Source organism: Macaca nemestrina, chromosome 18 (genome assembly GCF_043159975.1).
Source record: "Macaca nemestrina isolate mMacNem1 chromosome 18, mMacNem.hap1, whole genome shotgun sequence".
NCBI classification, from domain to species: domain Eukaryota; kingdom Metazoa; phylum Chordata; class Mammalia; order Primates; family Cercopithecidae; genus Macaca; species Macaca nemestrina.
The window spans coordinates 47848818-47875503 of record NC_092142.1 but is presented as its reverse complement, the minus strand read 5'-3'; the positions used below and the strand labels follow the sequence as shown (position 1 = coordinate 47875503).

Sequence of the window (26686 nt, the reverse complement as noted above, 5' to 3'; positions counted from 1 at the left end):
CTATCTAGATTTTATTTTTCCTGCTGAATGGCCACCCCAGTGAATATCAGTGTTCTACTTGTTTATTCCAGGATTTTTCTCAGTTTGGTGTCTATACAGAGCACCCTTGACATAACTAACTCCATCTTAGAAAAAGACTCCATTTTATATTTCATAGGGCACTTTGCCAACAAGGATAAGATGTTTCACTTAAGAAACAAATAAAAAAAATAAAGACTGCATCCAACCAGATAAGGATACACACAAGTGCACTCTCCCATGATCAGTTCTCGCCAGAAGGACTCTGTGACTATAAAAGAGCAGGCCAGGCCAAGCCAGGTGCAGTGGCTCACACCTGTAATCCCAGCACTTTGGGAGGCCAAGGCGGGCGGATCACCTGAGATCGGGAGTTCGAGACCAGCCTGACCAAAATGGAGAACCCACGTCTCTACTAAAAATACAAAATTAGCCAAGCGTGGTGACACATGCCTGTAATCCCAGCTACTTGGGAGGCTGAGGCAGGAAATTGCTTGAACCCAGGAGGCGGAGGTTGCAGTGAGCCGAGATCACACCTTTGCACTCCAGCCTGGGCAACAAGAGCAAAACTCCATCTAAAAGAAAGAAAAGAAAAGAAAAGAAAAGAAAAGAAAAGAAAGAAAGAAAGAAAGAAAGAAAGAAAGAAAGAAAGAAAGAAAGAAAGAAAGAAAGAAAGAAAGAAAGAAAGAAAGAAAGAAAGAGAGAAAGAGAGAGAAAGAAAGAAAGAAAGAAAGAAAGAAAGAAAGAAAGAAAGAAAGAAAGAAAGAAAGAAAGAAAGAAAGCAAGCAAGCAAGCAGAACTTCCGCAGCTCGAAGTGGCAGTCTCCACTGGCACCATCTTGCAGTTACTTGTGATAAGAACTTGGCCTCGGCCAGAAGGCTCTGCCACATCCAGGACTCTTCTTTGCAAGACAGAGGGACCTATGGAAGCAGTACCAGCCAGGACTCCTTTTGTCTTCTTCATTCTCCCTGGACTGGCTCATTAACCTTTTCTCTCCTTTTTCCTCTTTGTGTTAAATGTTATTTTGTTTATTGTGGAATGTTCAATCTAGAACATTTGTATATTAAGCATACTATTATATATGGTTCGCAATATTGACTGACTTGAGGAATGGCTTGACCCTGTGTGCCTGTGGGCTCTGACTCCTGAGTGAACGGGAAGTCCTGAAGAGAAGAGAATTGTCTCCTTGGGAACTCCACGGAGGTTGTGGCTTTTGTGATTGAAGCAGCATCAATAAAAACCTGACATTGCGGAAAGACACAAACATGCATGGACCTGGTTGTCTCTAACCTTGCACTGCTCATGACCATGTCCCAGAGGCTCCCTTGGGAAAGAATCTCAAAGAGTCATGACTCAAGTCTCCTCCAAGTGTTTGCCTAGACCAGCCTGATTACCTCCAGTGATGGAGCACTCACTATCTGTGCTCTTTGAAGAGACCTGAGAGGTCTCTGGAATTAAGATTCTCAGGGGGAAACAGAAAGCCTGGGGTCAAATTGCCAGCATTTGCAGCTAAGTGATAAATCTGGGAATTGCAAGCAGCCAGGAACCTTTAAGAAGACCTTTATGGAGGGTCTGCAGAAAGGCTCCATGCTGCCCCCAGGGGCTTACATGTAGCAGCCGTGTGCACCTCTGACCAACCCACACCTAGAAACAGTTGGATTATGGCCCCAGCTCCAGTGCTTCTTAAAGAGGGTGACAAGGGCAGAATGTATAACTTCATATTGGAGACAATTTTTCTCACGTTCCCAGGTGTCCATAGAGATGGGTCTTGACTAAGATTTATTACCTTCCTGAGACTGGCAGAGCCACATGCAACACCCACAAGCTTTATTTGTGGACTGTCTTCCCTTTTTGGCCAGAAAAACAACAGTCCAATCCTCCCAGCTCCCTAGATGAAGAGAAGGAAAACCAATCATAGGGACCCCCTCATTGGTTCCAGGAGGCCTGCCTCGGCCTGTCTGCATCCCACCCATGGGGCATCAGCTGTGCCCCCCACTCGCCTCCCTCAGCCCCCTCTGCTGTCACGTCTCACCTCTCCTGAGTCACCCAAGCTTTAATTTGGGCTAATCTCCACTCCTGACTCAGGTAGGGGTGGTGGTGAAAAATCAAAATGAGGACACAAGCTGTCAGGAATAAGACAAGAGAGACTTGTCAGTCTAATCAACTTTATTAGCAGTGAGTCACAGGAAAGCCTCCAGCAGCTTCCCCACTTTTCCTTGATGCCTCCCTTTAGTCTCTATGAAGTTGCCAGCAAAGCAAATGCAACCAAGCCAGGGCTCAATTAGCACGGAAGAGGTGGGAGCGGGGGAAGCTGTGTGGCACCCCCAGGGGACAGCACAGATACTGCTGTGATCAGGGCCGGCAGGAGGGAGGCGGCTGCCTGGCTGCTTCAGGTGAGGGGCTGAGGGTCTTCTCCCCCTGGGGAGGGGGAGGCTGTGAGGTTTAGAGACATGGTTTATAACCGCTAGAATTCTGGGGCTGGGAGGGACGGAAAGGCCCCATCTAAGCGAACCCCTTGCTTTGGGCCAGGGAAGGATCTTTAACAAGCCCTCTCCAGACCAGAAGGAGAGCACACATCACAGGACAATGGCCTGGATCCCTGGTGGATTTGCAGCTCCTGGTTCTAGATGTTGCTGAGACCTGGCCCTAAAACCACTTGTCCTGGAGTCTCAGATCTGTGTCCTCTTAATGCATCTTCCCTTTTCTGCTGTACTGCAGCTTGAGTGGTTTTGTTTCTTGTAACCAAGGCAATCTTGATTAAAAGAGTCTGAAACCATGGCATTTTGCAACATGGACATACTGAATAAGCCTCCAATCTGGATTTTCTCTAAGCCCTAGAGTTATATATCTAACTGCCTGGTGGAATTCTCCACTTGGGGTACTATAGGCCCCTAAACTCAATAGCCATTATATTGTAAACATCTACACGTTAGAGAGAGCACTAAAGACCCCCTCAACCACATCCCATCCCGTCCTTTCCTTGGAGGGGAGCCCCATTAGTGATTGGTTTGCATGAGCCCAGACCTTTTTAAAGGCATTTGCACGTGAACGCACACATATAGATATGTAGATGCATGTGTGTCTGTTTTGTTTACTTAAATAACTTTATAGTCAATATATCATTTGACCACTCACTCTTTTCCTAGTCAAGTAAATATCAACCTTTTAAACTGCTGCATATTATTTTACAAGCTGTATATACCATAATTAATTTAATTATTCCCTATCACAGGACATTTAGGCTGTATTCTACCTTTATTTTTTTCAGTCACAGAGAGCACTGCAGGGAACTTCCTTGTACAGACCCTTTGGGACACATGCCAGGGCTTTTTGGGGACAAGCATAGATAGCTGGACTTGTAGCTCTCAAGAAATGGAGTCACTTCTGCCCTCCTCATCCACTATCCAGCCCGAGGAACCCAGGGGTCTTTCTTTTCCCTTTCAGCCAATCACCAGTGCTGGCTGGTGACCTCACCTTGCTTTCCAAAATCACAGCTTCTAGTCCATTTCATTGGCCCCGCTCTCCTTCAGACCCACCCACCCCTTACCTCAACCATCACCACCGTGGTTTCTCACTGGCCACCCCCCAAGTTCAGCCTCGGCCCTGGCTAATCTGCTTCTACTCTTTGATAGAACCTACTGAAAATGTAAACTTGATGGGGTGGTCCACTGCCTAACCTCAGGCTCCTCAGCATCCCAAGGGAAAACCCAAATTCCTCACTGTGGCATGCAAGGCCCTTTGTTGTCTTGGGCTGTTTTGTGCTGCTGTAACATAAACCTGAAATTGGGTAATTTATAATTAGCATAAATATATTGGCTTATAATTCTGAAGGCTGGGAAGTTCAAGATCAAGGGGTCAGCAACTGGTAAGGGCCTTCTTGCTGTGTTATCCCATGGCAGAAGGGCAAAGAAAGAGCAAGAGATCAAACTTGCAGCCTCAAACCATCTTATAATCAGCATTAATCCATTCATGAGCGTGGAGCCCGCATGATCTAAACACCTCCCACTGGGCCCTGCTTCCCAACACTGCTGCTTTGGGTATTAAGTTTCCAACACATGCATTTTGGGGTGACCCAAGCCTGGCAGTGGTCCAAGCCTAGCTTCCCAGGTTGGATCATTTCTTTGTCACTTCTGCTATAACCCTCTAAAAACAGAGAACTGGCTGTAGTCCTCCACTCACCCCCACTCTGCTATTTCTTGACTCTTGACTTTTGCTCATGTTGTGATTTCTTACACTGTTAGACTCAGTTCAGGTGCAACCCCACCCAGAGAGCCATCTCCAAAGCAAATCAGGTGCCTCTCTCAGGTCCTCTTGAAGCACACTCTGGCCCCTTTAGCATGGCACTTCCCACCCGTATGTTAATTATTCATATATGTGTGTATCTGTTCTCCCTCCAGAGTGTGAGCTCTGTAAGGATGAGCACTTGATTTCTCCCATCACAGTGTCTGCAGGACACGGAGACAGCTCTCGCTCTCTCTCGATCCATGTGTTTTTGGGAGATCTGGCCCCACTTCCCATCTCTATGAGATTTCAGTGTCACCCTGACTTTTTCTTTTTCTTTTCTTTTCTTTTTTTTTTTTTTTTTTTTTTGAGACAGAGTCTCTCTCTGTTGCCCAGGCTGGAGTGCAGTGGTGTGAACTCAGCTCACTGCAAACTCTACCTCCTGGGTTCAAACAATTTTCCTGCCTCAGCCTCCTGAGTAGCTGGGATTACAGGTGTGTGCCACCATGCCCAGCTAATTTTTGTATTTTTGGTAGAGATGGGGTTTTACCATGTTGGCCAAGCTGGTCTTGAACTCCTGACCTCAAGCGATCTGCCTTGGCCTCCCAAATTGCTGGGATTACAGGGGTGAGCCACCTCATCCTGCCTCACCCTGACTATTAAGTCAGTCAGTAGGAATGGTCATTAGGTCTGGGAGTTTTTGTTCAAACTCTTGGGAAAGAAAGGCTGTCTTCTCAGCTTGACTTGGTATTGTGAGAATATGAAGCTAATGAGGCTGTTGCCACCTCGCCATCTTCAGGAGTTGACCCATGTAAGAATGGGAGCCAAGAAAAGAAAAGAATAAATACTGAGTTCTGACACCACTATCTGAGCTCCGCAAAACAGCCATCTCTCCTCCATTGGACTTCCTTTTGTGTAAACCAATACATTTCTTTTCATTTTAAGCTGGCTTGAACTGTGTTTTCTGTCACTTGCAGCTCAAACAGTTCAGTAGATGTGCAAAGAAAGGGCATGGATGTCTCGGGCCCCTGTGCCATCCCCTTGTACGTTGAATAGGGCTGACATGTGTGACCAATGGGATATTGCAGAAGTCGCTGTGTGTCATTTGCAAGGGTAGGCCAAAAAGAACCCTGCAGCTTCTACCTTGCTCCCTCTGGGGATGCCAGCCGTCATGTCATAAAGACACTCAATCAGTGCCCCTGGAGGGGCCCAGGGAAGAACTGAGACATCCACCAAATTGCATGTGAGAGAGATGCCTTGGAAGCAGATCTCCAGCATCAATCAGGCTTTCAAAAGGCTGCAGCCTCATCAGACACCCTGAGCAAGCACCCCAAATCCCTAACCCACAGAAGCCATTAGAACAATCAATCATTATTGTGGTTTGAAGTCACTATGTTTTGGGGTGATTTGTTACCCAGCAACATGTACCTCCCAAATCAGCTACTTCAACATGGAAACCCCGAACTTCAACGTTCCTCAACCAAAATTCACCCAGCTTTTCAGGCCAAAAAAATAAAAACATAGGCGTCATGCTTGAATTCTTCATTTATCTTGCACTCCACAGCCAGTGCAAATATTAATCATGTTGGCTTTGCCTCCAAAATACATCCTGAATCCAACCATTTTTCTCCACCTTCACCTCTAGAACCCTAGCACGGTGACCCTAATCTCTCTTGACTGACACAATGGTCTCTGAACTGGTCTCAGCTGTGCTCTTAAACCCATATAAAAGACTCTTCTTGCAGTGAGAATAATCTTATGAAAATTCACCACAGATCACATCACACCCCTGTTTGAAACCCTCCAATGGCTTCTCAGCTCCATTTGAATGAAATCCCACCTCCTTACCTGGGATTAAGTCCCTGCACACTGGCTCCAGCTCCCTTACCAAACTCATCTCTTCTTATCCTCTATTATCCACCGTGCTGCCGCGCAACTGGCCTCTGTCTGCCCTGCAAACATGCAAGGACTGCTGTGGACAGGGTCCCACCTGACCATCCCTTCGGTAGGGCTTCACACGGCTGTCCCTCATGATTCAGGCCTCAACTCAAATGTCACTACCCCAGAAAGCCACCCCTGACCTGCTTCAGCAGCCTCAACCTCCATTCTACCAGTAGTCTTGGTTTACTGTCTTCTCCAAGCCATTTATCCTTACCTGAAACAGTATTATTTTTTTCAAAGGCCTTCCCTTCCCCACCCCCTCACTGAAATATAACCTTGGTGAGGGCAGAGGCCTTGCCTTGTTATTCACTGCTATGATTATATGGCCTAGACCAGTGTCTGCTATATAGCAGGTGTTCAATACATTTTGTTGTCTAAACAGCTGACCAGTGTTTCACAGGATAGACTTTGGGAAATACTGAGCTAAGTCATCTCAAAGGTCTGTTGCATCTCCTAAAGTGGTGTTGTTTCTTATTCAACCTGATTCTGCTCTTCCTTTTGCAAAAGATGCATCCAATGGAAGGGAGAAAACTCATTTTCTCTTCGCAACTGGAGTTTTCTCATCATCTAGGCAAGGTGGTTGTGGCTTAGATAGGGCTAATGGCTTCCTGAAAGCTACACGGCCAGCCTGTGCCAGGGCTGGGAATTGGAATTCCACTCCGCCAACCCTGAGAAGCTTTGAGGTGGAGGAGAGGAGAACCAAAAGAGTTGGCAGAGCCTGTTTGCTAATGAAAGGGAAGTCACCATGATGCTGATGAAGCCCCAGGATCCTCATTTGCACTGGCCCCTTCCAGGGTCCTCACTCGCACTGACCCTTTCCAGGGCCCTCACTCCCACTGGCCCTTTCCAGGGCCCTCACTCGCACTGACCCATTCCAGGACCCTGGGAGAGGCACTAGCAATGGGCTCACATGTTCAGATGTTTTTGTACAACCTGCAAAAGCAAGGTACTTGAACCACGTCAGCTGACTCCGCTATTTCTTTCCCCGGCCATGTGCTTCTGCCAGGCGATGTTGGGAAACCGTGGGCATTTGGGGATCTGACTGGGAAGAGGTTGTGTCAGAGTTACATCTAGCATGAACATAAAGGGATGTATTTACACAGTTTCCAATCGATCTCATGGAGACTTTAGCTTTTGCCAGCTATTCTGGTGGAGGCATGGCTTCCAGGAATATCTCTATAGGCTCCTTTTGTGTCATGACATGAAGAAACAAGGCCAGAGGTCACATCATGAGATGAACTGGCCCAAATGTGCTTGACCCCAGAAAAGAGTGAAAAAGTGTAGGTCCTAGAAGCTAGTCTGTGGCTCGTGCCTCTAATCCTGAGACATGTGCAATGGGAAATGAAGAAGCTGGCTTTTGCTGATGCCTCATCAAAATGGGAGTTTTTTCTGCAAAAAAAAAAAATCTTTCTAATTTCTCTGCAGACACATAATCATTGTCATGGGAAGAGGCAATCAAAGAGTATAAAGCCAAAACATACAGAGAATTTGGAAAATATTTTAGAGGTGTGTCAGCAGTTAATGAATACAAACGTCGTGCTATTTTTCTGGATTTTCTGATGTTTGTGGTGCCCGTCTGTGGTGCTGTATAGCTTTCAGGAAGCCACTAGCACTATCTAAGTCAGATTTTAAACTGTTCTTATTCATTACTTCTTTTCTTTTCTTTTTTTTTTTTTTTTTGCTCTAAATCAATATTCACTTTCATACCTAATTTTCTTAAAGAGGATCCCACAATTAGACAAGCTTCCCCATGGAGCCTACATCCACACCTGATTATCAGCAGGGACTTGGGCTAGGATGAGAAGCCGGGGTGGCGTCCTGGGCCCAGAGGTCTGTTCTGGCCAAAAAGAGATGAGTCTGTCCCCACACAGGCAAGAACAGCTGCCGTCCCCTCCTCCAGCGCTGAAACCCTGGTTCCCTCCAGCCTTCATTTTGGGCTGAAGGCCAAATGATTTCCTGTGTTTTCTCTGTTTATCAGCTCTCTATTATGATGGCAAGAGCCACCCACTCAATAAAGCAAAGCAAACAAACTCCCACAAACCCACAAACAGCTCTGAGCATGCAGCCCCAATTTGATTTCCTAATTAACAAGCCATTCTCAGCCAATCAGATGATGTGCATGTCATCCCATTTGGATCTGTGGGCAAACCAAGCATTCCTGGGCTTCAAGCCATTGCTCTGTGGAGGGGAGGGGGCTACTGGGGAGGGAACACCTCATGGCAGTTGCTACACTCATTCCTGGGCTTCCTTGTCCCTCCTCCCTGTCCCTCCTTCGTCTGCAGGCTTGCAGGGTTGTTTCCAGGCTGCTGGGTCCAAGGCAATGGGGTTAAGTCCCGGGGAAGCCCCTTTCCTTTGCAGCATCACAGCTCTTGCTTTTCCTCTTGTTCCACCTGCCAGTGCCAAGGCCCTCCTGGCGAGTAAGCCCCATGACAAGTGCTGTTAGTGCACAGAGTACAAAGACAACCGCTTCATGGCAGTGAGATCCGGTGCCCTGGCTGCCCTTTCCAGAGCCTTCTTAGAGGGGGCTGAATAACAAAATTCAAGGACCCCCGTGAGTGAAGGAAAGGTATCTCACCTTCCCAGAAGGCACATGGATGCTCCCAGCCACTCACTTGCTCTCCTCCCCATCACAACTGTCTGCTGTCACCAGTTCTGCATTCTGGCAAGTGGCTCCCCATCCCTGGGCCTTGGTCTCCTCACCCATGAAAGGGAGCAGTGGAGAAGCCTGAGGCCCTGTAGGGTGGCCCTCATACCAAGCCTGGCTGGCAGGTGTGCTGAGTGCTCCACACAATGCTTGTCTTATTTTTATATTTTATTTAGTTGCCTATACTTAAAAAATGGAGAGAGTCATTATTTTTTAAATGTAGATTCCAGGCTTAAAAAAAAAATACTCAGAAGATCTGGCATCATTGAGTACATGTCCCCCTGTGGCAAACAAGAAGAGGAGCAGCTGCCCTGAAGAGAAGGGACAGGGGCACTCCAGTTCCCCCCAGTTGCCACCACTCCCTATCGCTCTACCCAGTCCACCTCACTCACGTAGGTTATTTGTGGGACCCCTGAAGGCATGCACATTTGTGAGGATGGCTGTTTTTGTTTAATAGATTGTGGTTTTAACACCACGGTTCATTCTTATTCCACAGGTATTTATTGAGCCTCTCTTGTGTTCCTCGTGTTTTACTAAGCACTGAGGAAAGGTTAAATGGAGTGAAAGGCACGACCCCTACCCTTAGAGAACTCTGAGTTTAGTTGCAGGCATATGAGGACCTAGATGAGAATTCATGACCTTGGAGGACGCCTTCCTACCCAGCGAGAGGAGACAAGGCCCAGTTTAAACTCCTCCTCCTGCTTGTTTCTGTATAATCACATGACTACATTTTCATGCCACCTCACAGTTTCAGGACACTTTCCTATCTATTAAGTCTGAGTCCTGACCACAACTCAGAGAGGCAGAGATTATTTCCAGATGCTCCCAGATGCCAAGAGACTTCCTGCAGTCTCTACTGGTTGTGTTTTTAACACTCAGCACAAACACAACCAGACATCATTTTAAAACTTAGCATCTGCCATTCTGAATACTTGAATACTGTGCCCACCACAACCTTTGCCAGGAATATCCCTGGTCCATAGCCTAATGAGATACTGGAGAGGTGTCTTTCTCAATCAAAGACAGAACGAAGACCCCCCTTGTTCTCTGCAAGGCCCATGCCTTCTTACTCCCTATGTCTATCCACATCAGCTTGTATCATCAACCAGCACTGTGAAGGGCAACAGCCAATCCCAGCCTGCTCAACTTCCTGTGGTCCAGCAAGCATCACCCTTGGCCAGCCTTCCCTGATGGCTTACCTGTGGAGGAACAATTCCATCCCACTCACGCTTTGGACTGACCAGAGAATAAGCATACAGGGTCATTTTAAACGAGTCTTCTAGTTCTGCAGAAATGAGAAAAAAATCCTAAGGAACAAGAGGTCATGTGGGGCCAGAGTGCATAGGTCTAAAGTCCTTCTCCCTCTGAGGACAAGACCCTGAGTTCTCTTTCTAAGGCTCCACGCCAAGGGTCGTAAGCCTGTCCCACCCTCGATGACTGTGCCTCAAAGGCATGAGTGGTGTTGATGGCTGATGAGCCCCTGACAGGCAGCCAAGGACACTGCAAGCCCAGCCCCCATCTTGATGACATCTAAGCTGCTCCATTGGTAACAAGCTTCTCCCTGGTTAAAAGTAATAAATCTCTGATTTAAGTGACAGCTTCTTGGGATTGTTTCCTTTGGCTTTGACATAAGAGGAAATGTAAATCCAACATAATCTGGAGTGAAATAAAGATGTTAGCTCTGAAGGCTGAGATTGTTCAAGCTGGGCAAGGCGTAGGAGATAGACCCTTTTAGAGACCCAGGTAGACGCTCATCATGCTCAGCTGGTGGAGGGTAGGGTTAAGTTCCAGCAAGGCCCTCATTGTGCTGTCCTATTCACCCTTCCTTTCTTCCTCCCTCCCTCCCTTTCTCCCTCCCTCCCTTCCTTCCTTCCTTCTTTCCTTTCCTCCCTCCCTCCCTCCTTCCTTCCTGGGTCTTGCTCTGTCCCCCAGGCTGGAGTACAGTGGTATGATCATAGTTCAATGCAGCCTCGAACTCCTGGGCTCAAGCGATCCTCTCACTTCAGCCTCTCAAGTAGCTGGAACTGGAACTACAGATCCTCAACACCACACCTTGTTAATTTTTTTGTTTTTTGTTTTGTAGAGACAAGTTCTTCCTATGTTGCCTAAGCTGGTCTCAAGCTCCTGGCTTCAAGCAATCCTGCCTCAGCCTCCAAAAGTGTTAGAATCACAAGGCTGAGCCACTGGCACCAGGCCATGCTTCACGTCTACCTGCATGCTCCTCACCTCCACTTAGGTGCCTGGGACCACCTTCACTGTCACCCCCAAATGAGCTGCCTTCCTCAGCACCCAAGATAGCAGATCTTTTCTCTCCCATCCCCTCACCCAAACTGATCCATCCCATCTGAGGGACACACATGGACTCACTCCCAGGTGCTAAAGCTGAAGCTGACCACAGAGCCTTTACTGACATGAACCACATATTTCCAAATCCTTCCTCATCTTTCCCGCGTAGTATGAGCCTAGAATTGGCCAGGCTGGGACACCAAAGAGATGGGAAGAGACAAGGTGAGGCAGGAAGGTCTCACCAAGCCAGGGACCACAGTGGGCAATGAAAGATGCTAAGGTCAAAGGAGGCACCAAGCCCAAGCTCTTACCTTGTGTATGATGCCTGGTAGGTGCTCAATACATTCTCATTGCATGAGCAAATGGATGAATGAATGAATGAATGAATGAATGAATAATGGAGGCCTGAGGCTTAAAACCTCAGGAGGAATTTGGAGGAAACCACCAAATCCAGCGAATGGCATAGTGAGAGCAGGGAGGACTGAACAAAGACAAGCACAGGAAATCAGGATTGGTGCTCACCTCCATTCCTGTCTGGCCTGGAATGTTTAAATTGGCATTACGTCTTTTGACTCTAAGTCTTTTGGCAATAAGAGTTCCAGAGAAGGATAGGATGGACCCAGGACAAGACAAAATAAAAGCTGGGCCTTTGATGATGCTTGCCAGGTCCGACCCGCAGACCGTGGCTGAACAACGGATGAACAAATGCACTCAGACACAGGTATCCAGTGAAACAGTGGGCTAGGGGACTGGGCTGCTTACAGACCCTGAGGAGGGTGCTGTAAAGAGTCAGCAGCCACAACTTCGACCAACTTATGCTGTGGGCATTAATTCAGTATAGATTTAATGACAAAGGCCTTGAGTCAACATACTTGTGGGTAATTGTGGGCAGATGATTAAAGGCCAGGTTTCTGGAGACATGAGTAAACAAGCTATTCAGATAAACTCCCTTGCTTTCTTTTGTACCTGCCCTTTGCCCCAGGGTAAGAACGGCCACCTTTGGCTCATTCTCCCTCAAACCTTTGCAAAACCCCCTGGCCTTCCAAGAAGGTTTGCGTTTTTCCTACAATTCCTCCCACGACCCCGACCTACAGGTGCTTCTGGAAGATCTTGGCCAAAAGGGGGAGAATGTAAACTAAAAACAAAATACTAAGCCCCTCCATTGATGGAATGGACACCCTCTTGGCCAAGGGGACCCCAGAGAAAACTTGAAAACTGAGTTTCAGCCCTGATGGGGGGTTGGAGGGTCAGACACGGCTTGTTATAACCCCTCCCTCGCTAAGATCAGCCTTTCTTCCCTAAGTGCTGAACAGAAACCAGCCCTTTCAAAAGATGCCCCCCTGCCACCACTGACATAAACCAACTGCCTGACACTGCCCCTCCTTTTTTGCCTGATAGGAGACCATGGAATTGTTCTGGCCAGTCTACAGAGAACACGTGTAAGGGTTTTCATGTCCTCTGTGTCACCTTTTGATGTCAGAGGGTCAAAAACTCCACCCTTGGATCATGCTAATACTGCCATTTATTGTACATGGTGCCCATGAAGGGGCATGAAACTCAACTGTGCATGCACACATTTCCCCTTCTACAAATATGTATATCCGGCCACACCACTCAGCATCAATTCCTGTTCCTCTTGTCCCTCCCTTGAAGTATCTGTTTCCAGCTTCTGGTTGGAGGTTGTGTTTCACAGCCTATCAGAATGGCCACCCTGCAGACCGCAACCCTTTATAAGAAATGGGGCTCCCCTTCCCAAAATAAAAAAAAAGGAAAGAAAATCAGGATCCGTGTGGAGAGATGATGCCCGCAGCTGCCCAACATCCATGCTGTCTTCCTCTGATAAGACCTTGGTTTCCCTTTGTAGAAGCCACCCTTCTCCTCATTGTATGTAGTTTGGATGGAAATGCCAATCAAAGGCATTCCAGCAAAAGGCCAGGCAAATCACAACCAGCTCCATTAATCTCTCTCTCATGACAATGCGGACCTTGAGCAGAGGGACACAAGGGCCAAAAGCACTGGCTGATGGTTTGTGCTGCCAGGAGTGCCTTAAACAGAGGCCCTGTTCCCTCACCCACCAGAACCAGCCTAGTCTGTCTCCAGGCTCATTGTCAAGCTCTCCCTTTGAGCAATCCCATATTCTTATTAGAAGTTTTTGTTTTTTGTTTTTAGTTTAGATGAGCTGGAGTGATTTCTTTCTCTTTATTTATTTATTAATTAATTTATTATTAGTATTATTATTATTTTGAGACACAGTCTCTCTCTGTTGCCCAGGCTGGAGTGCTGTGGCACAAACTTGGCTCACTGCAACCTCCACCTCCTGGGTTCAAGCAATTTCTGGCTAATTTTTGTGTTTTTAGTAGAGATGGAGTTTCACCATGTCGGCCAGGCAGGTCTCTAATTCCTGACCTCAAGTGATCTGCTACTTGGCCTCCCAAAGTGCTAGGATTACAGATGTGAGCCACCGAAAGCAGCTGAGCAAGAATGATTTCTGTCACTGGCAACCAGATAATCCTAAGTATACAAGATCAAAGGTCAAAAAGGCTGGAGAAGATATTAGGCAGTTTATCAGCTATTGCCTTAGAAAGTGTGGCTTGCTGCATGCTCTTTGGTGGCCCAATGTGAATCTGTCTGGTTTTTGAGACCTGGAGACCGGACACCATCAGGTCTCTCTGCAGTACTGTTCATAAATGCTGAGTCAGCAGGGTGGGAGCAGTCACCAAGAGCTCCATCCTGGACAGCTGTGCCTCCAGTCTCAGACCTGCGGGGGCCTGGTTCTTCTAAAAGGGGGCTTGGGACACGCAGGGTGCAGCACTCATAAAACATAAGTTTCGTCAGTGCAATGAACACAATTAGACATTTTCCTTCTGCTTCCACTGAAGACTGACACCCCATGTCCAACAGGGCATGCAGATTGCTGTAAGAAGCTACTTGACAAATTTCTCCAGGAAATTTTCTCTCTGGCTCTCACTTTATCTATCAAGTAAAATCCTCCCACATCTTCATCAGACAGGCTTTTTAAAGAGCATCACTGCTTCCTTGTCCCACTCCAAGCAGCTCTGAAGTCTCATTTGAGAGAATAAGAAAGAGCAGGACAGACAGAGAGAGAAAGGAGGCAGCAGGGATGGAAGAAGTGAGAGGAGCAGGTGACAGGGCAAGGGCTGAGATTCTGAGAGTTACACCAGGTCTCCTTTGATGATGGACAGGGCGGGAAGGGTGCCAGCGAAGTGATTCAGCGGACAGTTCACCTAATGAGCTGAAGTCATTAACAGAGTCCTGGAGTCACGAGGTACGTTCTTTTGGTTTTTTGGTTTCCAGGCCCAGAGGCATGTTCCAGTCGCTTATAGAGGTTACATAGGATTAGTGTTAGAATACAGGGCACGATAGGCAAAGCTGCCCAGCCCCACACCGGGACACAAGACAGGCAGGGGCAGGTAGGTGGCAACTCCAGCACCTGGGCCTCTAATTACCCTCTCCCTGGGACCTTCCTTGACTCCCTGGTCCCAATGGCTCTCACCTACTGCACCGATTCATCTGTGCTTCCTCTCAGCTCCCACCATTCCACTGCCACCGCCTCTGACCTTCCATGTGTCCATTTTCCTCCTGCCTCCACTCTTCTTGACGTGGCTCTTTGTCTCACTCCACCTCCTTCTACTGACTTCGCATTCTCCATAGCTCAAGTTCAAAGTACTCAAAAGAGAAGATATGACAGACTGGCCCATTGCCACGTTATCTAAGAAGCCCTGGGCAGCGGAGTTTACACATCAACTTTGCTGTGGTTTGCTGGCCTGCCTGCGGTTGGGCTGCTCTGCTCGGATTCAACCGGCTGCCAGGGGCTGTGCAACTAGATGACAGTTTGTTCTCTAGTTGTTTGTTCCTCCCAGTGTCACTATCATGGAGAATTCTGAAGGTTCCATCCAAGGAGCATCTGTCAGTGACATCGGGGACCAGGAGGGCCACTGTGTGGGAGCAGCAGCCAGTGACCATTCCACAAAAGAGGTTTGAAAACCCAAAGAGAACTGGTTGTCTGAGATTTCAGAACCTTTAGAGACCAACGGGACCAGTCAGGCAAAATCTCTCACGTTAATCCATAGGGCATCTGAGTCCTGCAGGCTAGACAAGAGGGAGTACCTGGGCCAGAGCTTCTGCTCTAAGCAGGTGGATGAGGAGAAGAGCCTGAAAACCCAGGCCTTGGGTCTCAGGCCTGCTATACCTTTGGACTCTATTTGCTCATCTTTATAATGGGATAACTATAGCACAGACCACCAGGGGTTGCAGTAAGAGTAGCTAAAAAATCTTGCACAGATATTCCTACTCAGTGTCTGACTCACAGCAAAGGCTCCATGTGGCTTACGTTTTAAAAATGATTTCAGGTATATGAAAATGATTTTACTTAAGATTCGAGATATTTATTATGATGATTATCACTAAGCGCCTCCCAGAAGAATTAATCTGAGCAGAATGAGAAGCGGCTGAGAAAGCAACCCTGCCAAGAAAATAAGCCTCACTTTGCCACTCCATCCCTCCTTTTGTTTGCACCAACTAATCCCCCCAGGTTACGGGCCTATGAAAAACGTTATAACAAGACTCACATGGAGGATTATTAATCCTTCGTTTTCAACTGTTGCAAAGTGGCACTCTCCCTTCTGAGTCGCCTAAAGCCAGATTGGCTGAGCTCTGGGGCTGGACCTTTCCACCACAAGGACAGCATTCGCCAGAAGAGGAGCAGCCTTGAGCTACAGAAAAGGCTTGGGGCGGGGGGAGGGGCAGGGGCCAGGCTGCTGGGCAGGAGAGTGCCCTCTCCTCACTTATGCCCTGGCCAGAAGATGACGGCCACTGCTGTGTGCTGGGAGGTGGGATGGGTGGGTGGGCAGGGGGAAGATCAAAAGCAAAACTGGAGCTCCTGGGGGTGGGGGAGCTTCTCAACAGTCCTGTTGGCATGGCAGACGTGGAAGGTGGTCAGTCTTCCCCTTTTCCAACACAATCAGAGACCCTCGTTCAGGAGAACCAGCTTAGGTGCTTCATTCCAATTCGAACCCTCTCCACAGAAAAACACCTTCCTCAAGATGGTCTCATAATTCTAATGTTTCTAGAATAATGAAAAGACAAATATATAAGGTGGCGGATGTCTCAGTTACACTGATTTGATCTTTACAAATTATATGAATGCATTAAATTGTCACATGTTCCTTGAAAATATGTACAGCTAGTATGCGTCAATGTTTAAAAAGTCAGTTTTTATTATTGTACTATTATTAATTTTTAGAAAGCAACAACCATTTATTTTTTTAAATTTATTTTCTTCCCATAGGTTTTTGGGGAAACAGGTGGTACTTGGTTACATGAATAAGTTTTTTAGTGGTGATTTGTGAGATTTTGGTGTACCCATTACCCGAGGAGTATATAGTGAACCCAATTTGTAGTCAAAAAAAGCCAGTTTTATACAATGGTCTCTTTATGAAGCCTCCTTAGACCTTTCTTTCCTATTTCCTTAAGTCAATCTCTCCTCCCCTTTCCCTGACCTTTCACATCCTCTGGTTTTGAACTGAGTTCCTGGTCTGCAGGCCTGACGGAGTCAGAGAATCTAAGGCAGGACTTCCTCTTTGTCCAAAAGGGAAGTCTCAGGCCCAGAGCAGGGAAGCAGCTTGCCAGGGTCACACAGTAAGTAGTGGCAGAGAAGGGGAAAACCAAGGTCCCCAGGTAGGTCCACAAGCCCACGTTTTATCTCGCTCAGGGGAATTCCCCAGGTGAACCTCACATAACATTACCTCTGCCCTGTGCTAATCCAGACGAAACCCAAGTATGGGGGCCTGTGGTCACAGGTAGCACTAGGCTGAGCAGGGATAAGCACATTTCCTTAATGCAGGACTTGTCAGAGCCTTTGATATGTTCTGGTACATAGGAAAAGTCCTGGGGCAGGAATAGACAGTATTTTCCACCTATTTGATTTTTCTTTTTTCCTGGGACCATCTTGCAAACTAATGTTCAGCAGAATGCACACTGCAAACACCATTCCACACCATGCTGCTCAGACCCAGACCCAGGAATAGTCACCCCTTCCAAAGTGTCTGCCCAGAGAAAGCGTTCCTTCCACATAAGAGACTGGGCTGTGTGTCTTGGAAACAGGAGCCTTTAGAAGTGAAGCTACAGCATAAAACAAATTCAAACCAACAGAATGTGCTTTCTGTCACCTTCATTTGGCTCCAATGCCCTATGTTTAATGAAATATTTCAGGATGGAAGGAGGTGAGGAGGAGAAGTGTCTGCCCTGATCCTGAGACTCCCCCTGCCACACTCAGCCCAGAGCAGATTAAACCAGGGGCCCCTGCAATACGCATCAGAGAGAGCGCTAAAGGGCTCCAGCCTGAGCCCGGGCCACTGCAATCATAAAACACAGCCAGTGGATGTGAAGCTGCGGAACAAAAATACCTTGTAGCCATTATTTTCATGAGTCTCTTCCGATCCACACACCCCCTCTTGCATTTTTTTAATCTGGAGCTATGGAGAATTGGTATTTCTCACCTTTGTAATATGAGAAACAAGTTAATTAAAATCAATCCCAACTCCAGTCTCAAAACATCACTGCTTTGGCTGCAGATCTGTCAACAGTGTATTTTGATAGCAGTGCATGAAGGTGGTTATTTGGAGACACTGATAATTGCATTAATTTAGAAGGCATTAGCTAAGCCCAACGATTACTTACACAGGCAGCTGACAGAGCTGTAGCCACCAGATAGCTGGAGGAAAAAGGTGGAAACTCCAGCTTCCTTTTATACAGATCCAAACACCGAGAACACTCAGATAACCAGAACTGTGCTCATTGCTCATGGAGGTTTACAACGGTGAACACGTAGCACACTCAAACCTTGAAGGTCTTTCTAAATCCCAAAAGAGAGATTAGAGAGCTATTGGTATAATGTTCAATTAAGAGAATTTTGTTGGACTTTAATCTTTTGAAATCTGGTCATTTATAAGGGGTATTTGTACCATATCTTATGGAATCAGAATTTCTATTTTATTAGTTGTGATCCCATTTTCCTATTCATTAACCAGTTTGAAATTAATAGAAATTATTTCTGTCTCTTTCTTTCTCTTCCTCATTTTTCACAACACACACACAGATTCACGTATATGTGCATATTTTTTCTATGAATACTATGACAACGTGCAAGTATATACATGGGTAAATTGTTTTAAAAATTGGAAAAGCGAAAAAACCAACCTGAATAAAAAAAAGTTTAAATGCAAAAAAGACAGAAGACGACATGGTGAGGTGGTAGGGAGTGTTTTCACTTCTCCTGTCATTGGCATACAGCTCCGCTTTCTCACCTACTGAAATCTTACCCATATCTTAAGACCCAACTCAAAAAGTTTTGCTTTTTCTTGAGAATTTCACAAATGCCTGATTGGAATGCCAGAATCTTGGTCCAGTGTCTGAAAGTATTTCTGGCAAATGTTTAAAATATGATCTGGTCCATACATGAAATGGGAACTAAGATTAATGTGGGTCATGGCCAGGGCATGGTTTCAGAAGGGATCCCCTAAAGTGGGTGTTAACCCAACTCTGCAGAAACCAAAGCTCAGAGAAGTGAAATAATTTGTGTAGCACTCACACCTGCCTGACTCCAAAGCCCAGGCCCTTGGCCATTATGTCACTCACCCCTCTGCACTGAGATTCTTGGTGTCCAGTGGGTAAGGGATGATTTTGGTTCTGTCCAGCCTCCAAAGTCCCCTTCTTCCCTGGACCCCTGGAGACCCTCTGGGGACTGTCTGCTTTGAACTACATTGCTTTGGGTCTAGCCTGACCACTGGGTATGGAAAGAGAACAATCTTTATTTTTTACTCAAGTAATAAAATGTGAGTACATTAGTATTACAAAAGGTTAAATTCATTCAACCTCTGTGGAAGACAGTGTGGCGATTCCTCGAGGATCTGGAACCAGAAATACCATTTGACCCAGCAATCCCACTACTGGGTATATATCCAAAGGATTATAAATCATTCTACTATAAAGACACATGCACACTTATGTTTATTGCAGCACTGTTCACAATAGCAAAGACTTGGAACCAATCCAAATGCCCATCAGTGATAGACTGGATAAAGAAAATGTGGCACATATACCCCCATAGAATACCATGCAGCCATAAAAAAGGATGAGTTCATGTCTTTTGCAGGGACATGGATGAAGCTGGAAACCATCATTCTCAGCAAACTAACACAGGAACAGAAAACCAAACACCGCATGTTCTCACTCGTAAGTGGAAGTTGAACAATGAGAACACATGGACACAGGGAGGGAAACATCACACACTAGGGCCTGTTGTGGGGTGGGAGTGGGGGCCCTAGGGGAGGAATAGGATTAGGAGAAATACCTAATGTAGATGACAGGTTGATGGGTGCAGCAAAACACCATGGCACATGTATATTGATGTAACAAACCTGCACGTTCTGCACACGTATCCCAGAACTTAAAGTAAAACTTAAAAAAAATTCAAATCAACAGAATATGCCAGGAAACTTCAAATGGCACTTTAACAATCCTCTACTCTCTCTCTTCTCACCAGGACTTACTGCTGTCAACCGTTTGGTTTGTCTGTTCTTCTGATCATGTCTGTGCATACTTATGAAAGTTAGGAGTTTTGTTCTGTTTTAGGATCACGTCACCTTTTATGAGATGCTTCTTTACTTAATGATATGCCCTAGAAATGTTTTCATGGTAGTACATGTGGATGTACCTTCTTTTTCAAGACATAGGATTCCAATTTTGCTTTTGCCAAATCGCCTTATAAAATACGTCTTTGTGAACACATGCAAATAGATAACCAGACTAAATTTCTAGGAGCAAAATTCCCCGGTGCTATGGATGAAATTGTGTCTACCCAAAATTAATATGTCCTAACCTCTAGCACTTCAGGATATAAATTTATTTGGAAATAGGGTCACTGCAAATGTAATTAGCTAAGATGAGGTCATTAGGGTGGGCCTTATTCCAATATAATTGTTGTCCTTGGACACAGAGACGTGCCTACAGAGAGAATGCCATGTGAAAATAAGGGCAGAGATTGGGATAATGATTTTGTAAGCCAAGAAATGCCAAAGATGACCAGCAAACCACCAGAAGTCACAGTATAGATATGGAACAAAGTATCCCTCAGAAAAAAATAACCCCACTGACACTTTGATCTTGGACTTCTAGCTTCCAGAACTGTGAGACCATTAACTTATGTTGTTTAAACCACTTGGTTTGTGGTACTTTATTACGGTGGCCCTAGAAAACCAATGGGCCATATATGCACATTTATTCTTGCCTTATGACATCAAATTGCTTCCTCCACCTCCCCAGAAAAGGTTTCACCATTTCACACTTCAGGCATAGCGTGTAAGGACAGCGGTGGGGAGGGGGTCGGGGGGCTCATAGCCAGCAGGTGTCATAACTTTTCTCACCAACCAGCAATAAAAGAAGGGGTCTAGATCACCACCTTTTATTTATTCGTAATCCCATTTAGGATTGGAACTGAGTCTGTCTTGATTTCACTCCTACAAACTTGATCTTCTGAGCAATATTATCACAACTTATTTGGAGTGAAGATGGAAAAAAATTACCTCTCTGTGAGACAATATATGTCTTGTAGTGAACCCAAGAAGGGGTGCAGACAGGCAAGACTCTGAGGTGCAGAGGACAGAGGATTTCTTCCCAGCCGGCACAGCCCATGGTAAAGTGGACCTTAGCAGCTGGAAAGGAGCAAATCAATCTTTACCCACTGGGCACTAAGAGTCTGTCTATGCAGAGAAGTGGGTGGCACAGTGACCTAGGGCCTGGGCTTTGGAGTCAGGCAGTTTCTCATCTGGAGAATTGGATTAACATTCATTTAGCCCCTTCTGAAACTTGTCCTGACCAGAAGCTTATGTTAATTTTAGTTCACACACGAATGCAAACACTTCCCTCCACCTGTCTTTAGGTTTACATTTAGCCATTTATCTGACATGACTTTAAAACAGAAAGAAAAGCAAAAGAAGATGTCGATGGCAATGATGATCATCATCTCTCTCTCTTCTGGTTAAGTGCAGAGGGAATTAGGGAGTGGTGTGGGCGTCTTTCTCATGCGTTTTAAGAGAATAACAAAAATGGTGATTAGTTCCAGAATCACACAGAATGTGCTAAAGGTAACAGTTGCCAAGCACATTAAGTTCTGTGATTAATTGTTATACAAATGAACAAGTCCATTCAATAGGCCAGGCTCAGTCAGCCTTTATTTATGCGGTAGGGTAACTTGTCCCTGTAGGACACCTCAGGTCACAGAAAGATCAGTGGAAGCTGACGCATATGGTAAATATTGGCCAACATCAGGGCAAGATGGGATGGGGGTCCAATCAGCAAGTTGTGCTCTGCTTTCTGCTCTGTCAACTCTATTCAAGCAGGCACTTCTATGGCGGGAGGAAGCTCAGTAAGTCTCGGTTTATATTCTCTGAGTCATCCCAGCAGAAATCATAACTTCTTTTCTCAAAATATTTCAATAACTCTCAAGGAGTTATTGAGTCAATCTGGATTGTGTGCCCAAGTATGAACTAATTGCTACGACCAAAGGGATGGAAATGTGCTGACTGGCACGACCTGATTATATGACAGACCCAGGCTTGGGTAGGTGGGGGGGCCAGCCCCATGTAAATCCTATGGACTGAGAGCTAGGGAGGGGGTAAGGGTATGAGGGGCTAATAAATTACCTCCTTCTTTTCCCTGAATCAATTAAGAACAATTAAAAGAGGATAGACACAGGGTTAGGCATATGGGGTGCAAAATATCACAGATTTGGAGAATGTAGTTTCATTGTTTGGCTGCAAAGAGCTTCTAAGTATTAAAATCTCAGGAACAGACAGCCCATCACAGGCAGAACTGGATAACTGCAGGTCTCCCCCTCAGGGCCCTGGCCCTGTAAAATTATAGCTTAGAAGACAAGGGAATGTGTTTTCCCCAAGAGAGAAGGAGGCAGAGGAAGCTGAGCAGATCATGCCCAGTTTCTTCCCTCAAAAGCACCCAACAGATGCGTCACTCCCTCTCCCTGGGGAGGAATGGAGGGAAAGGGAGAGGCTGGGGGACTGGTCTGACAGAGGCCTAGCCACTTGAAGACAAGAAGAGTAAGAACTGAGAGCCCCACTGCTTACCCTGTGTGATCATTCCCCGAGAGGAAAGTCGGGTGATATTGCAAAAGAAGTTAAATGGTCTTGAAACCAGTAAAAAGGCAGCAGTCCACTACAGACAGAAAAGATAAAAAGATGAAATGCCAGCCGGGCATGGTGGCCCACACCTGTAATCCCAGCACTTTGGGAGGCCAAGGAGGGCAGATTACCTGAGGTCAGGAGTTTGAGTTCAGCCTGGCCAACACGGTGAAACCCTGTCTCTACTAAAACTACAAAAATTAGCCAGGCATGGTGGTGTGTGCCTGTAATCCCAGCTACTCGGGAGGCTGAGGCAGGAGAATCACTTGAACCCAGGAGGCAGAGGTTGCAGTGAGCTGAGATTGCCCCATATCACTACAGCCTGGGTGACAGAGCAAGATCCTGCCTCAAAAAAAAAAAAAAAAAAAAAATGAAATGCCTTTACCTGTCTCCTCTCCCAAGAATGCTGAATCACTAACTGTAATACCAAGGTGTATACTTGACATATTTACATATATAAATGCCTATTCCAGGCTGACTTTGAGACTGTGAGGATTTCAGACTGTTTATAAAATCCTCTTTTGTAAACAATTATAAGGGAAAACAATATCAGGCACCAGTGTGGTCTGAAGTCAAATACTAAAACTCACAGGTAACATCACACAAGAGTCCTGGACACAGAGTCGAAAGAACTTGGCTCCAGCCCAACTTAGCCCTTCCAGCCTAGCTCTCCTGAACTTCTATTTCCTCTAGAAAAAGGGTTCTAACCCTGTGGCCCTAGCTGGCCTCACAGTGTTGTGGGGATCAAACAGGACAAGAGGGGAGACACTTTTGATAATAATGGTTAACATTTTCACCATTTACTATGCCCTAGGCACTGTTTTGAGAGTTTAACCTGTGTTAACTCTTCTAACTCTTCTAGTATTTTTTTTTTTAAAGGAGTCTCACTCTGTCACCCAGGCTGGAGTGCAGTAGTGCAATCTCGGCTCACTGCAACATCCACCTCCCAGGTTCAAGTAATTCTCCTGCCTTAGCCTCCTGAGTAGCTGGGATTACAGGTGCCCACCACCATGCCTGGCTAATTTTTTGTATTTTTAGTACAGACAGGGTTTCACCATATTGTCCAGGCTGGTCTCAAACCCCTGGCCTCGTGATCCACCTGCCTTAGTCTCCCAAAGTGCTGGGATTACAGGTGTGAGCCACCGCACCTGGCCAACTCCTCTAGTCTTTAAAACAATCTTACAAAGTATGTATTCTTAGGATAATCTCTACCTTCTAAATGAGGAAACTGAGCACAGAGAGGTTGAGAAGCTTGCCCAAGGTCTAACAGACTATAAAGGAACCTCTCTGCAGCTGCCATCATCAGCAAGGTTGTAACTACTGACAGGCAGGGCTCAGGGGGTGGCCTGGAACAAGGGCTATCTGGACAAGCACGGAGGTGGACTTGCTGGCTCTGTGGCTCTGCACAGAGAAGAGGTTTCTGAGCAAGAGAACCTTGAGGTTCGGGCATGGGAGCATGGGCCAGGGCAGGATATAGAAACATGGCAAGGGCTTAATCTGTGTCTGTCCTAAGCACGGGAGCAGAAGAAGGAGGCAGCTCCTGAATCTGACATGAGCCCCTGGCTTAGCACAGGCAAGATGCCAAGCAAATGTAATACAAGGATTAATACCCTGCCATGGACACTTCTAAGCTCTCTGTTCACAAGTTAACCCTGATCCAGGTACCTCCTCTTGAAACAAGGAGACAAAAGGGGCTAAGGTGAGGTGGCCTTATTCAAGGTTCTTAGGGGGCGAGCAAGCAGGTGTCAGGACTGACCTTAGGTCAGTGGATGTCAGCCTTACCACACAGGCCACACTCACCTTCACTTAGCCTGGCTTCTTTCCTACCCAAACTGATCCTTGAATTTTCTTAGCAGATTTACTACTAGGACTGGAACAATCTTTCTGTTGTAGCTTGTGCTTTCTAGAAAAAAGGAAGAACATTCTTCACCGAGGACGCCCAGCTTCCCAAAGACAGAGGGATATAGATGTTCCCTCTGGCTATGAGAGAGAGATTAGAAGAAATCATTTTTTAGCACCTGTCCAAATTGTGGTATATCGTATTAGATGATTTAACTTTGTATTTCAGCCTGTGTTTGATCTTGTGCTAAGATTTGTAGTAAAGCTGTAAAATGATGAGTCACAGTGTTTCCTTTGCCCAAATAAGGATGGCAAATGGCTACCACACACAGCCCTATTTTCCCTCTTGTGACAGTGGCAGACATTGCTAATCAATCATAATGCTCTTTCTCACCGAGTCTAGATGTGGCCTGAGAAGTCTCAATGTAGCTCTCCAGGCTATCTGAGCTGATGCATGAGATGAAAACCATTTGCTATTTCTGCCAAAGAAGTAGGAGAACCTAGGAAGAACAGAAAAACAACAGAGGAGACAGACACAACATCAGATGATGGAGAGGGGAGATATACAGAGAGAGAGGGAGCCGAGAGCTTTGCCAAGTGGATGGTTCCGGGAGACAAGTGATAGAAAACAGGCATGGAAAATTTAAGAGAGCTGTTGATAAGCTGTAACTCTGGTAACCAAAAAGAAAGTGTTATGTGACACTTAAAACGTGGACTGTAACTCTTTCAGAGCTGAAAATAAGTTGGGCAAATAGAGCTCTAAAGGGAGCTGTAGATATTTGTTTGATAAACACAGCAATTGCTTAGCCCTAAGCTTTATGGCTGGTCAATAAGTAAAAATAGATATAGATGATACAGATACACATACACGAAAACAAACCCTTTCTACGAATACTGATCATAGATAACATTCGAGCATCTATCATGTCAGGCACTGTGCCAAGTGTTTTTTCATGCACTGTGATACAGGAACTATTATTACCCCATTTTACACAAGCAGCAACTGAAGCTCATGCAGATCCAAGAACTTATCAAAATCAAACAGATAGAATATAGGGGAATCAGAATTGGACTCTAAGCAGTATTAACCCTGCATCTCTCTCAATAAACAATTACATACCTACAGCAGAACCCGGCAAAGAATGGGAGAGAGGCTAGCCCAAGTTTTTTCATGTCTGGGGAATTTCTATTCCTATGCTTGTATTGTTTGCTCGTTCATTCATTCATTCATTTACTCATAACCAGCAAATCTTTATAGTGTGCTGCTATGTGTCAGGCACTGTGTAGGCACTGGAAATGCCAGTTGAATGGGGTAATGGCTCTGAACTCACATAGCTTTCCTGTCCTTTCCCTGAAATTGAAGAATCGTACAGCAGCTAGGATAAGTTAGAACAGGTCCTGCACTTTATAGCTAGGGAAATGAAATTGAGGCTTGGGGATGGCAAGGTCTAGGCAGCCTAGGCTCATTCTGACCAGCTCTGATCCGAAAAGACCCAGTTCAGCCCACCACAAGCCTGGCTCTTGGCTTGGTCAGGATCAGTAGGAGAAGCGGCCTCTTCTAGATTAGTTCTGGGAAATAAATTGCTTTCATGGTCAGAAGGGTTCTCCTGCTCCCAAATGATTCTGATGTGCTGCAAGATGCAGTTCTCTGTGATGGGGCAAAGTCCAAAAAAATGCATGCATCTTAGGTGCAGAAATTGGATTGTCCCACCACCTCTGGTCCTCTACTGCCACCCCCCCCCCCGACTCCCACCAAACTCTAACATGAGGAAGATATGACACATGGGTGTCCACAGCTCTCTGACCTCTGATGTTCCCTGTTGAGAACCAGTTCAGGATTGGTGTGTGTCAATTCAGCACCTTGCCACACCTTGGGAGGCCTTGCAAAGACCTTTCAAATTTCACAGGATTACTCCCTCCGCAACAGGCCAGAAGCAGCACTGGTAAATCAGCTTGGATAGCCTAGCAGCAATGGTTGTTCAGGCTAATTTCAGAGATTATTTTGAGGAGATGGTTCAAAAGCTGCAGACAATTTTTAAGTTCATTATAAGTTCAAACTGGCTCAGTGGGCATTAGGGTCTTTTGCTGATGTTAGAAAAAAGAAAATTACCTTGGCTCGGTTCATAAATCTATAAAGAGAAAAAAATTTGACTTGGTTTGAAAGCCATTTGGGCTTTTGCAGGCGAATGGATGTTTTTAGTTGATGATTTCATGGGTTCAGGCGCCTGAGGATAGCACTAATGGGCAGCATTAGTCCAATTATCCTAACAGGGGTAGGAAGCTACACCAACTATTTACCTAGACTTTCAGAGTGAAGAACATTCTGTGGAAGGTGGATATGGTTCCCAGAGAAAAGAAAATCTCCCCACATGACTAAGCCATTCTCAAACCTCTTCAGATTCCCAGAAACCCCAGAGGATAAATGAAATGTCTTACAAACATATCCTCGCAGAAGGTCAATGGAGGCAGTTACAAAATGGTGCCCAGAAATGCAAAGGTGAAAACCAAGGAAGTGGGAAGCCTCAGG

At 46.0% G+C, this 26686-nt stretch overlaps 1 long non-coding RNA gene across 7 annotated transcripts in view; it reads right to left on the bottom strand.

Moving 5' to 3' along the window:
• The window catches only part of LOC105492240 (uncharacterized), a 93005-nt gene that overhangs the window by 35648 nt on the left and 30671 nt on the right, over nucleotides 1-26686 (bottom strand). For 2 of the 7 annotated variants that reach the window (XR_011616422.1, XR_011616421.1), the window contains exons 3-5: nucleotides 14622-16193; nucleotides 10021-10106; nucleotides 6085-6188 (exon numbers count right to left, since the gene is read on the bottom strand). This is a non-coding gene — a long non-coding RNA (uncharacterized lncRNA). Of the gene's footprint in view, nucleotides 1-6084; nucleotides 6189-9029; nucleotides 9133-10020; nucleotides 10107-14621; nucleotides 16194-26686 lie in introns of those variants that run through there. The other 5 variants (XR_011616425.1, XR_011616427.1, XR_011616424.1 and 2 more) reach the window with 5 other exon arrangements.